Genomic DNA, 12263 nt, shown 5'->3' on the forward strand with positions numbered 1-12263 from the left:
TTCCTTGGGGGAATAAGAGTTCAGAACAGCAACTACGCTTATAGGAGAAAATAGAGTAACTTTTTTCCTCAGAAAAAGATGGACTTGGCAGATCTGTGGGCCCTGCCCAAGCAAGAGGTGGAGGCTGACACAAAGTTGTAGATGGCCTCGCTCAGGGATGAAAGGAGACCCAGCTCATATTCAAGCCTCATAGATGGAGAAAGAAGTGTATTGTGTTGTGTTTTCCTGTAGGCATTTTAGATAACCAATCCAATCGATCATATTCCAGGATGCTGAATGTAGAATGTTTGCAGGCATTCCCAGAAAATAGCTGGGGAGGATGTTTTTCTTCTTCCTCTTTTCATGTCATCAGTGCTTCTTCTCTATATGGATCACCTGAAGTGTAACATTTCATGATTCATGTTTGAGTGTGGGAAGCAGGAAGTGTGATCCCTTATTGTTACATTTCAGTCTGTTTTACCACATTTTTTGCACTTGAGTGCAAGCTCAACAACCACAAGTGTTTTCACTTTCCTTGTCATTCTTTTCGAGTGGATCTTTAATCCACTGAGGACATTCTGGAGAAAGTAGGTGGTTTTGGTAAAATTTGGTAAAATTATGGTTTTGGTAAAATTTTCATATTTCTGGATTCTCAGACCATACTACCATCTAATAAAGTTTAATTTGTTTATATTATCTGGCATATTCAGGCCAAAACAAAACAGCAAAGAAGCCTCTAAATATTGTAGGAGTATTGAAAAGTGGAAAAACATTTAAAAATGTTGAGCACTGATGTCTAAGGTAAAATTAAGTTCATAGAACAATGATTAAAAGAAATGATATTGATAAAATGTGATCCAAATTTCTAAATATGTGGGGATTTTTCTCGCTCAAATTATTTTTTATTTGTTTGTTTATTTATTTGGAGGTGATCTCCCTTAGCAGTAAGGACAAAATTTCTAAGACAGTCTGTAAATATTTTAAATGTAGAGTCCATGTATTTTCAGGTTAAGAGTACAAACCCTGGGGGCAACTACTTGTATTTTAATTCTGAACAATCCACTTTCTAACTGTACTGCCTTGATCCAGTCACCTATGTGCCTCAGCTTTCATATATTTGATATGGAGATAATTAAAATATCTACCTTGTAGAAATGTGGGAATTAAACAAAAAATTTTTGAAAAATGTGCCAATTATACAAAGTGTTCTCTAAATGCCACAAAAAATAAGAGTAGAATCAGGAATGAAAATAGTAGATATGAGATGAGGCAAGAAACAATGACTTAATTGTTATAGTTATTGCACACTGGAAAATAAATTTGTTCACTTAAAATATTTATATTTTTAGGTATGTGGGATCACCTAGCCCCACTACGTGATCACTAGAGACCATGCCCCATGACTTTACATGGAAAGAAAGCAGTCTTCATGAGAGTATTTTTCAGTAGTGAGTATTCTCAATGTTTTAAAATACCTTTGAACTTATCTCCAAACTCACAATGCAAATCTATGCAACATAAATCCTTCTACCAACATGAATAGCCAGCTAGTTCTCAGCGAGTAAAAAAGATTGAATTATTTCATTGTCAAAGGGAAGAAACAATTTATGTTTATATATTTTAATTATAGTTTATCTAAGCATCAGAAAATATAGCATGATTACTCCAAAAAATGTTACACAACAGTAATACTGAATGTAATATTTTATTTTATTCTTATTTATTTATTTATTTATTTATTTGGCAGAGTCTCATTTTGCCACCCAGTCTGGAGAACAGTGGTAGTCACAACTAACTGCAGCCTTGACCTCTCGGGCTCAAGCAACCCTCCCACCTCAGACCTCAGAGTAACTAGAATTAAATCATGAGCCAACACACCTGGTCAATGAACATATTTTATGTGCATCAATTTCCATATAACTGAAGTTTAATTTTTAAGGAGAAATGTTTACTCTGACAATAGCCATATTTATACTAGTTACTTCCAAAACTGAGTACCCTAGCCATGGAATCCTAATATGTTTTCTATTAAAAACAATGAAAATTATTTTTCAATCTATCCAGTGTCTATTTTATTGTTTTCAACAGGTCTGCCACTCCCTACCCTTTATAAGTCACTATTTTTATTATGTTGTGGTATATGAAACCTGGTAACTTTATTCAAGTGTGTAACTTGCCTCATGGGCTTTTAAACATATAATTCAACTTTTTTTTCGTTTTTTTTAAATTGCAATTTAGGTTCTGGGGTACATGTGCAGATCATGCAGGATTGTTGCATAGGTACATACACGGCAAGGTGGTTTGCTGCCTTCATCCCCCTATCACCTATGCCTGGTATTTCTCCCCATGTTATCCCTCCCCACCCTCCCCACCCCTGCTGTCCCTCCCCTAGCCCTCGCCCTACTGACCACAGTGTGTGATGCTCCCCTCCCTGTGTCCACATGTTCTAATTGTTCAAATAATCTGAGATTTCTTGTGGGGCGTGGTGGCTCATGCCTGTAATCCTAGCACTTTGGGAGGCTGAGGCAGGAGGATCATGAGGTCAAGACTGAGACCATCCTGGCCGACATGGTGAAACCTGTCTTTACCGAAAATACAAAAATTAACTGGGCTTGGTGGCTGGGCATGTAGTACTAGCTACTAGGCAGGCTGAGGCAAGAGAATTGCTTGAACCCATGAGGCAGAGGTTGCAGTCAACCGAGATTGCACAGCTGCACTTAGCCTTGTGACAGTGTGAGAGTCTGCCTAAAAAAAAAAGAGAGAGAGATTTTTTTCCAGTTTGTCAGCTGAGTCTGGATAGTCCATATTGTCAGATTAAGGGAATGGAATAAAAACTGTCACATCATAAAGCCTAGAACTGTTGGAATAAACCTCGCAAATATTTAGTACATTGCTAGATAGGATTGTTTTTATCTTCTAATTTAAAAATGTGCAGGGTGTTATTTCACCAAGTAATTAAGGTTTTTTCCCCCCAAATATATCTTAATAAGTACTTTTAATTAAAATGAGCTATTCTAATAGTGATTCCAAAGACGTCAAAGTGTGATTTAAACAAGAGGGCTCTCCAAATATTAAATCTATAATTATTTTAAATAAATTTTATGGATTGCAAGTTGTCAAATAAAGGAGATTATGATCAATGATAATATAAGCTCAAAATCATCTAGAAATGATTGTAAGTTCAATATATTTTATATTGACCATTTTTTGTGGAAAGCTATTAATTAAAGTTTACATGTAGTATGAATTGTGTTTTCTGACATCTCATTTACTAAGCTGGTTGAGTAAGAAGGCATATGGTATTCTTTGTACCCACCTCCCAGAACTCCAACCTCCAAAGTGAGAGGCTGAAAATATATTTCACTGTAAATCCATGTGAAGCTATTGCACTTGAAAATGAGGCTACAGCATGAGAGAGCAAAGACGTTTTTGTGCACTCTATCTCAAGTTTTTGTGTTCATAAAAACACAGGCAGAATTTTCTTTTATAGCTTATCTTTTTATTTATTTATTTATTTTTGAGATGGATTCCCACTCTGTTACCGAGGCTGGAGTGCAGTGGCACGATCTCAGCTCACTGCAACCTCCGCCTCCTGGGTTCAAATGATTCTCCTGACTCAGCCTCCTGAGTAGCTTGGGGTTACAGTGCCTGCAACCAAGACTGGCGAATTTTTGTATTTTTAATAGAGATGGGTTTTTGTTATATTGGCCAGGCTGGTCTCAAACTTCTGACCTCAGGTAATCCGCCCTCCTTGATCTCCCAAAGTGCTGGAATTACAAGTGTGAGCCATAGCACCCAGCTCATAGGTAGAATATTTTATAAAATGTTCATTTTTCTATAAAAAAACCACTATATTTAATTTTAAAAAATCATTTAAACTTCCAATTTCATTAATCCTCTTAAGAGATTGCTTGGCATATTTTCAATTTTTAATATGTAGCTCTGGGGTACTATAAGTTGGTTATATTGGAACATATTTCTCAAATAATAAAAATATTCATAGGGAATAGGAAATTACCCAATACTGTTTTGACGTTCACATTTAACTATTTCTCTTTTTTTTTTTTTGACAAACCAACAGTAATTCAGGCTTAATTTATTTTCTTCTTATTTGGCTATTACTTACAGACTTTATATTACTTCTTAACGTATTTCTAAAATAGCAATGATGTTGATATTAACTTACATTTTATCTCTCTCCCTTTCTTGCACCCATAAACACACACACACACACACACACACACACACTCTATCCTGATGAACTTTATAACTCATATATAATCCTATGTGTTAACTTTTAAACATTGTTTTAAAGTCAGTAATTTAAGTGCTTTGCTTTTACTACTTAAAGTCTTAATACATGTAGTTTTATGCATTTTACTACAGAAAATTTATAGGAGTAATGACTTAAGAAATTGTCTAAATTTATAAAAACAAAGTAAAATATGATCTAAATGAACTCTATAAGGTCATCTCTCTTAGAAGTTTATTCTTTTTTTTTTTTTTTTTTTTTTTTTTTGAGACGGAGTTTCGCTCTTGTTACCCAGGCTGGAGTGCAATGGCGCCATCTCGGCTCACCGCAACCTCTGCCTCCTGGGCTCAGGCAATTCTCCTGCCTCAGCCTCCTGAGTAGCTGGGATTACAGGCTCGTGCCACCATGCCCAGCTAATTTTTTGTATCTTTAGTAGAGACGGGGTTTCACCATGTTGACCAGGATGGTCTCGATCTCTCGACCTCATGATCCACCCGCCTCAGCCTCCCAAAGTGCTGGGATTACAGGCTTGAGCCACCGCGCCCGGCTAGAAGTTTATTCTTAAGACCAATGTACAGCCAGGCACAGTGGTTCATACCTATAATCTCAACATTTAGGAGGCTGAGGTGGGAGACTCAACTGAGGCCAGGAATTCAAGTGGGCAATATGGCAAAAGCCCACTTCTGCAAAACTTAAAAAAAACATAGCCGAATGTGGAAACACACACCTGTAGTCCTTTCTACTCAGAAGGCTGAGGCAGAAGGATCACTTGATCCCAGGAGGTGGAGGCTTCAATGAACTATGATTGTGCCACTGCATTCCAGCATGGGTGACAGAGCAAAACTCTATCAAAAGCAAACCAGCAAACAACTAGTTTAACTTTTAGATATTCAAATCAGAGCACCTGGGGGGCGGGGCAGCTGCAGGTGCAGCTTCAGCAGACTTAACTTTTCCTGCCTGCCTCCTCTGAAGAATGCAGTGGATCTTGACAAAGGAGATTCTACCAGCACAGCACAACAGCTCTGCTAAGGAACAGACTGCCTTCTCAAGTGGCTCTCTGGCCCCTATGCCTCCTAAATGGGAGAGGCATTCCAACAAGGGTCGACAGATATCTCATACAGGAGAGCTCCAGTTGGCATCAGGCTGGTGCCCCTCTGGAGCAAAGCTTCCAGAAAAAGGAGTGGGCAGCAATCTTTGCTATTTTGCAGCCTCCACTGGTGATATCCAGGCAAACAGGGTCTGGAGTGACCACCAGCAAATTGAAGCAGACCTGCAGAAGTGTGGCCTGTTAGAAGAAAAACAGAAAGCAACAACAACAACATAAACATTTATATTTTAATTTAATCATTTATTCTGGCATGTCTTATATGTGAAAACTGTAATGACAGTAATTTTCAAACTGAAAAATTGTGAGGATTAAAAATTACAATTGTTTATGTCAATTTGTAATCATTGAGAAATGTATACTTCTTGAAGATTAATATGATAGTAAGAAGGAATTTTGAATTGATTCAGATCAGAATCTTATAAAAAGTAGGCACATATAAAGGCTTTGGATTAATTTAAAGAAATGAATAAAGTGGCAAGTAAGAAATAGTTGTGTCAGCATTTTATTATATCAACTTCTCCTGATATATATGGAAGAAATAAGAGTTTTGCCTAAAAAGATATATTAGCAAATTAATATTTGCATTCCCAGCCACAGATGTGGTGTTATAAAGAATAAATCACATGAATTTATTTGCTTGATGAAAATAAAAGAAAAAAATGTCTTTACTTTAAAATAAACTATGGTTCTATAGGATTTCAGTAGCACTAGATAATATAGATAATTACTAGAAAAGGATAATTTACTTATCTATTTTCTTAATTTAGAAAATACAGTACTTGGAATGTTATACTTAGTAACTCATATAGTTTCAATACTATATTACAGTATCATAGTGTGATTTTTTGAATAAAATAACCACATTATTTACTATATCTTTTAAAATATGTGGTATATATATTTTAAAATATTTAAATCTGATTTTTACTAAGATATTAAGCATATATATATTTAAAAATACAGAAAAATAAATGTCATTTAAAAACCTTTCTGAAATATTACATCTTGCTTTTGTGTATTATTCATATATTATTTCTATTTTCTAGGCATTTTGTAAATAGTTTAATAAGTATCCTTTTTGTGCCTATGACGAACTCCAATCCATTAGTAGAGTCATTTGCTATTAAGGATCAAAGCCCTAAAACAAAATTGTGATGTTATCCTGGTTACTTAGTGAGCACTAGCTATGCTCATTATTATGTGGAATTGCCCAGGTGTCAATTCCTATTTTTCTGACTTTAAAAGCTTATGCAACTTGTGTTGCAAAGGCATCTTATAAAAATACTGATTTAAGGTGAATATCTCAGTGGGCAGAAGCTTCAGAGGCCCTATCCAGAATGACTGCAACATGAATAACTGTGTGGAAGAGATTTCTCTTTCAAATGATGAATGCTTACACCATCCTCCTCTCAGCCTTTTTCTCTGACAGCAAATTCCCCCAAATCATAGGAAAATTGTCAATAATATATGGATAGAGGATAAATAGCTAGGGAGATAGGTAAGGAGAAAAAAGGAAAGAGGAGTGGGAGGAAGAGAGAAAAAGAGAACAGCACTTTAAGATAATATGCATGATTGATTATTGATGAAAAGAAACTATAGAATCTATGAACAATAAAATATTGGGTAGGAAAGAGAATTGCTACAGAAAAAGCAAAAAAAAAAAAAAAAAAGCAAAGCTACAGAAGTATGGGTAGGAAAGAGAATTGCTATAGAAAGAAGATGCACTACAAAGTGTGTTCTGTATCACAAAATGATGGTCAATAAAGCAGGAAAAATCAATATATGGAGAGATCTGGTATTGCCATAAAGCTCCCAGGCAATTCATTTCCAAACATTCATCATTGTTTATTACTGGAAGCAAGAATGAAAATTATGTCTTTTTATGAAAATAGACAGCTTAGGTTGGCAATAAAGGACAGTGCCCTTAGGTCACTTGGGATGCCTGAGGGAAACAGGGAACACTGAAGTCCAGAAGACAATTGCTGAGGTTGCTTTCTTTTTCTTTTTTTTTTTTTATGAGAAATCTTGTTTTTAATTTTAGACACATGTAACATTAAAAACAGCGTGAAACATTTTTACAAAACGCATACACTATGAACCCAGGGCCCAGTGATGGAAGAGTGGGAACAACCTGGATGCTCTCTTAATTCTCCCTTTCAGTCAATATTCTCACGAGTGACTTATATCCTGGCTTTTAATTATTTTATTTGAGACAGAGTCTCACCTTGTCACCCAGGCTGGAGTGCAGTGGCATGATCTCGGCTCACTGCAACCTCCACCTCCTGGATTCAAGTGATTCTCCTGTCTCAGCCTCCAAACTAGCTGGGATTACAGGTGCTCACCACCATGCCCAGCTAATTTTTGTATTATTTTAGGAGAGATGGGGTTTCACCATATTGGCCAGGCTGGTCTCAAACTCCTGACCTCAGCTGATCCACCAGCCTCAGCCTCAAAGTGCTGAGATCACAGGCATGGGTTGCTTTCTTCAGCAGTATATGTCCTTTCCCACTGTGAAGAAATATTCAATATAGAGGCTAATGTAACATACTCAGTTCAACAAATGATGCATTTAACTACCATCTTTACTTGCAGCTTCCTTCTTAAAAATGCAAGAATATTTGAACCCTTTAACTTTGATTTCCCTCTTTTCTGTTTTCAAATTTAGAGATGTATAAATGTTTATTTGCACTCTTTATTTTTAAATAAACGTTTAATTTTATAATAGTTTTAGATTTGCAGAAAAGTTAGGGCAATTGCACAGACAGTTTCTACATACAGATTCTCCTATTGTTGACAGCTTACATTGCTGTGGCCATTTGTCATAACTAATGACATGAATTGACAAATTGTTATTAAAGTCCATTATTTCAATTTCTTGGTTTTTCCTTAATGTCCTATTTCTGTTCCAGGATCCCAATGAATATACCCTATTTAGTCAATCATCATTTTTCCTTAGGTAGCTTTTGATTGTGACAGTTTCACAGACGCTCCTTGTTTTAGATGACTTTGACAGTTTTGAGAACTACTGATCTCGGTATTGACATCTCCATAATTAGATTTGCCTGTCCCACCTTTCTGATAGATCAATGTTTCCTCATGTACTTTGACACTCTGTTTTTGGATAGTTACATGTCTAGGATTGTTATATTTATTGGAGATGACTCCTTTAAGGTTATTTAATAGTGTACTTGATCCTTAATAAATTTATTTGTTCTGCTTTGTCTAAAATCATCATAACTACTCTAGCTTTATTTTGGTTAATGTTAGGATGGTGTATCTTTTTCCATCCTCTTATTTTTAACTTACGTGTCTTTCTATTGAAGTGACTTTCTTGGGGGTGCATTTAATTGAGTGTATTATACAGGGTCCTCCAGAAGAACAGAGCCAATAGAGTTATGCATCCAGTTACCCAGTCATGCAGTCATACAGTCATGCAGACATATAGTTATGCAGTCATATAGTCATGCAGATATACAGTCATACAGTCATGCAGTCATACAGTCATGCAATCATACAGCCATGCAGTCATACAGTCATGCAGACATACAGTCATGAAGTCATGCAGTCATATCGTCATGCAGACATATAGTCCTGCAGTCATACAGAGTCCTGCGGACATACAGTCATACAGTCACGCAGACACACAGTCGGGAAGTCATACAGTCATGCAGTCATACAGCCATGCAGTCATACAGTCATGCAGTCATATAGTCATGCAGTCATATAGTCATGCAGACATATAGTCATGCAGGCATATAGTCATGCAGTCATACAGTCATGCAGTCATGCAGACATACAGTCATTTAGTCATACAGTCATGTAGACATACAGTCATATAGTCATGCAGTCATACAGACATACAGTTGTATAATCATGTAGTCATACCATCACACAGCCATACAGTCACATATCACTTAATGACAGGGATTAGTTCTGAGAAGTGCATCCTTAAATTTCATTGTTGTACAAACATCATAGAATGTACTTTCACAAACCTACGAGGCACGTGTATAGCCTGCTACACACATAGGTTATACATGATGCCAATCATAATCCTGTAAAGCAGTCATGAATACCACAATTCTGAATGCTGAAGTCCTGAAAGATCAAAATTCCTAAACATGAAAATCTCTAAAGTCTAAAATTCCTAACGTCTAAAATCCCAGAGATTACAATCCCAAACTATTAAAAGCCCAAGTGTTGAAATCCTGAGAAGCCAAATTCTAGAGACAGGATTGCTTTGTTATTTGTTGTATGCAGCACAGTTACTTCATGTTAGTTGTATCTATTAGAGGAAACTAATACCTTGTTACTGCCTTAATTTTTATCTGGCAGAAAATCCAGGTGAATAAAATGGCCACCGGATAAGTCAATAACAAAAACTTCAGTTTGAAAATGTGTCATTTGTCTGCATTGGCATTCCTTCCAGACGATGACCTTCCAGGAGATTTTAATGAATTAAAGCCACATTAGCCTGAAAAAACCAGGGAAGTTACTGACTGGTTCAGAAATAATTATGTGCATGATAGAACAAGAAGATACTAATGAAATGGTGTTGCTGTTCAATCACCAGTATTGTTTTCACCAAATTTGTGGTCTGTGTATGAGTATATGTAGAATGGAATGCCACATACCCAAACAACGGAAGCATGGCACAGAGGATTGGAAAATGTAATAGGGAATGCTCTTGTTGGTATATATTAAATCGTAGAGAATTTCAAAAAGAACAGCCCCATATTCTTAGAAAATGAATGCTAACAAATTCTCTGAGGAGAACCATGCTCTAAAAAGCAAAAGGCAATTACTCCTTGTGATGCAAGACTGCAAAGTATAGTTAATGGTTGTGAAAGCTGGCCAGCTCTCTCAGTGAAATTGCCTACAATTTCCCCATAATAAAATTTGCTATGCTGTGTATTTCATTGTTATATCATTTCCAATACTGGAAGTATAAATCATGTGTAAAAACTTCTAGAGAGTTCTAACTGATTTCGTGCATTTTTTTACTCACAAATTTGACTTCACAAAAGTGCATTGTCACAATGTTGACTTTGTATGTGTATGTAAAATTGTTGTAACTTCTTCAGGAAAGGAAAATATGTCCTTTTTGTGCAACCACATATGTGAAAGATAAAATTTTTTGACATCTTAGCTCTTTGAAACAGCACATATACAGTGGTGATCCATTATGGTGTTTGAGTAATCTTTATGAAAGACTAAGTTTGGTCATCATGGTATTTCAGATAACTACATTTATAAAGTTGGATGCACACAATTACCGACCATAGTGAAATGTGTTTATACACTTCATTTTTGACCTATTTCTCTCTATATATGGTTATGTCTGCTCATAACTCTTACACCCATGTGACTATTGGCACACCTGAGTGTTTATGCTTGCAAATATATACATATATATATATATATATATATATATATGTGTGTGTGTGTGTGTGTGTGTGTATAATTACCAATTTTTTTGTGTAAAGTGGCCTATGAAGTGCTCTGCCATGTTTTTGCATTTCTCAAATCCCCTTCTAAAAATGTAAATACATGTCCTTGAAATAATTTTGAAAGTATTTTAGAATTATATTTTGAGGATTTTGAACTTTATGATATTTAGGATTTTAGACTTTTAGGGATTTTGATATTTTCAGATTTTCACATTCAGGATTACGTCATTCAGAACTGTCTTTAGGGATTATGGCCCAAACCCAGCTATATGGTGTAGCCTATTGCTCCTAGGCTACAAATCTGTACAGTAAGTTACAGTACTAAATACTCTAGGCAATTATAATACAATGGTATTTGTATACCTAAATATATCTAAACACAAAAAAGTAAGTAAAAATACACCATTATAATCTTGCAAGATCACAATATGTGGTCGGTAATTGACCAAAACGTTGTTATGCTGTATGTGATTGTATATATAGATATGTGTGTGTGTGTGAAAAGATTCATTATGAGAACTGGCTAATGCGATGATTATGGAGGCTGAGAAGTTCCGTGATATGCCATGTACAAGATGGAGAACGAGGAAAGCCAGTGGTATAATTTATTCCAAATCTGAGGGCCTGAGAACCAAGAATGCAAGTGTCCAAGAATAAGACAATATAAATGTCCCAAATCAAAACACAGGGAGTAAATTTGGCCTTTATTTGCCTTTTCTTGAATTGGACCTCAATAAATTGAATGATGTCCATGTACATTAGTAACAGTGATCTTTTCTACCCAGTCTACTGATTCAAATGTTAATTTCTTTTGGAAACATCCTACAGACACATCCTGAAATAATGTTTTACCAGTGATCTGATCATCCTTAAGTCCAGTTATTCTGAGACATAACATTAATCATTACACTGGTTCTTAATTTTTTAACTAATCATTTTCTTTTAATTGATACGTTCACTCAATACACATTTTAAGTGATTATTGATGTAGTTGGAATAAAATCTGTCATTTTCTGTTTGTTGCATCTGTTACTTGTTTCTTTCCCCCTTTTCCATTTCTTTCTCTAGTTTTAATTGAACATTTTATATTATTCTGCTTCCTTCCTAAGCATATGTTTTATTTACACTTTTCACATTTTTTCAGGGATTGTTCGAGAGTTTATAATGCCATTTTTAATAATTTAAATTCACCTTCAAATATCACTATACCATTTCATATAATAAAAATACCATTTTGCAGGCATCTCTTATAATTTTCTAGCTTTTTTGTATCCTATTTCTCCATTTGAATGTGTGTGTGTGTGTGTGTGTGTGTGTGTTTTTTGTAATTACATTGACCAGTTAGTAGAAGAACCTTAAAAGAGAGTGTTCTGAATTTCACCCTCCTTAGCTCCTCATGATATTTTTTATTCATTTAATGTAGTTGTCCTTTAGATTAATTAAACCTTTCTTAGTGTTTTCACCACTCTTTCTA

Source organism: Saimiri boliviensis, chromosome 5 (assembly GCF_048565385.1).
Source record: "Saimiri boliviensis isolate mSaiBol1 chromosome 5, mSaiBol1.pri, whole genome shotgun sequence".
In the NCBI taxonomy this organism is placed as follows: domain Eukaryota; kingdom Metazoa; phylum Chordata; class Mammalia; order Primates; family Cebidae; genus Saimiri; species Saimiri boliviensis.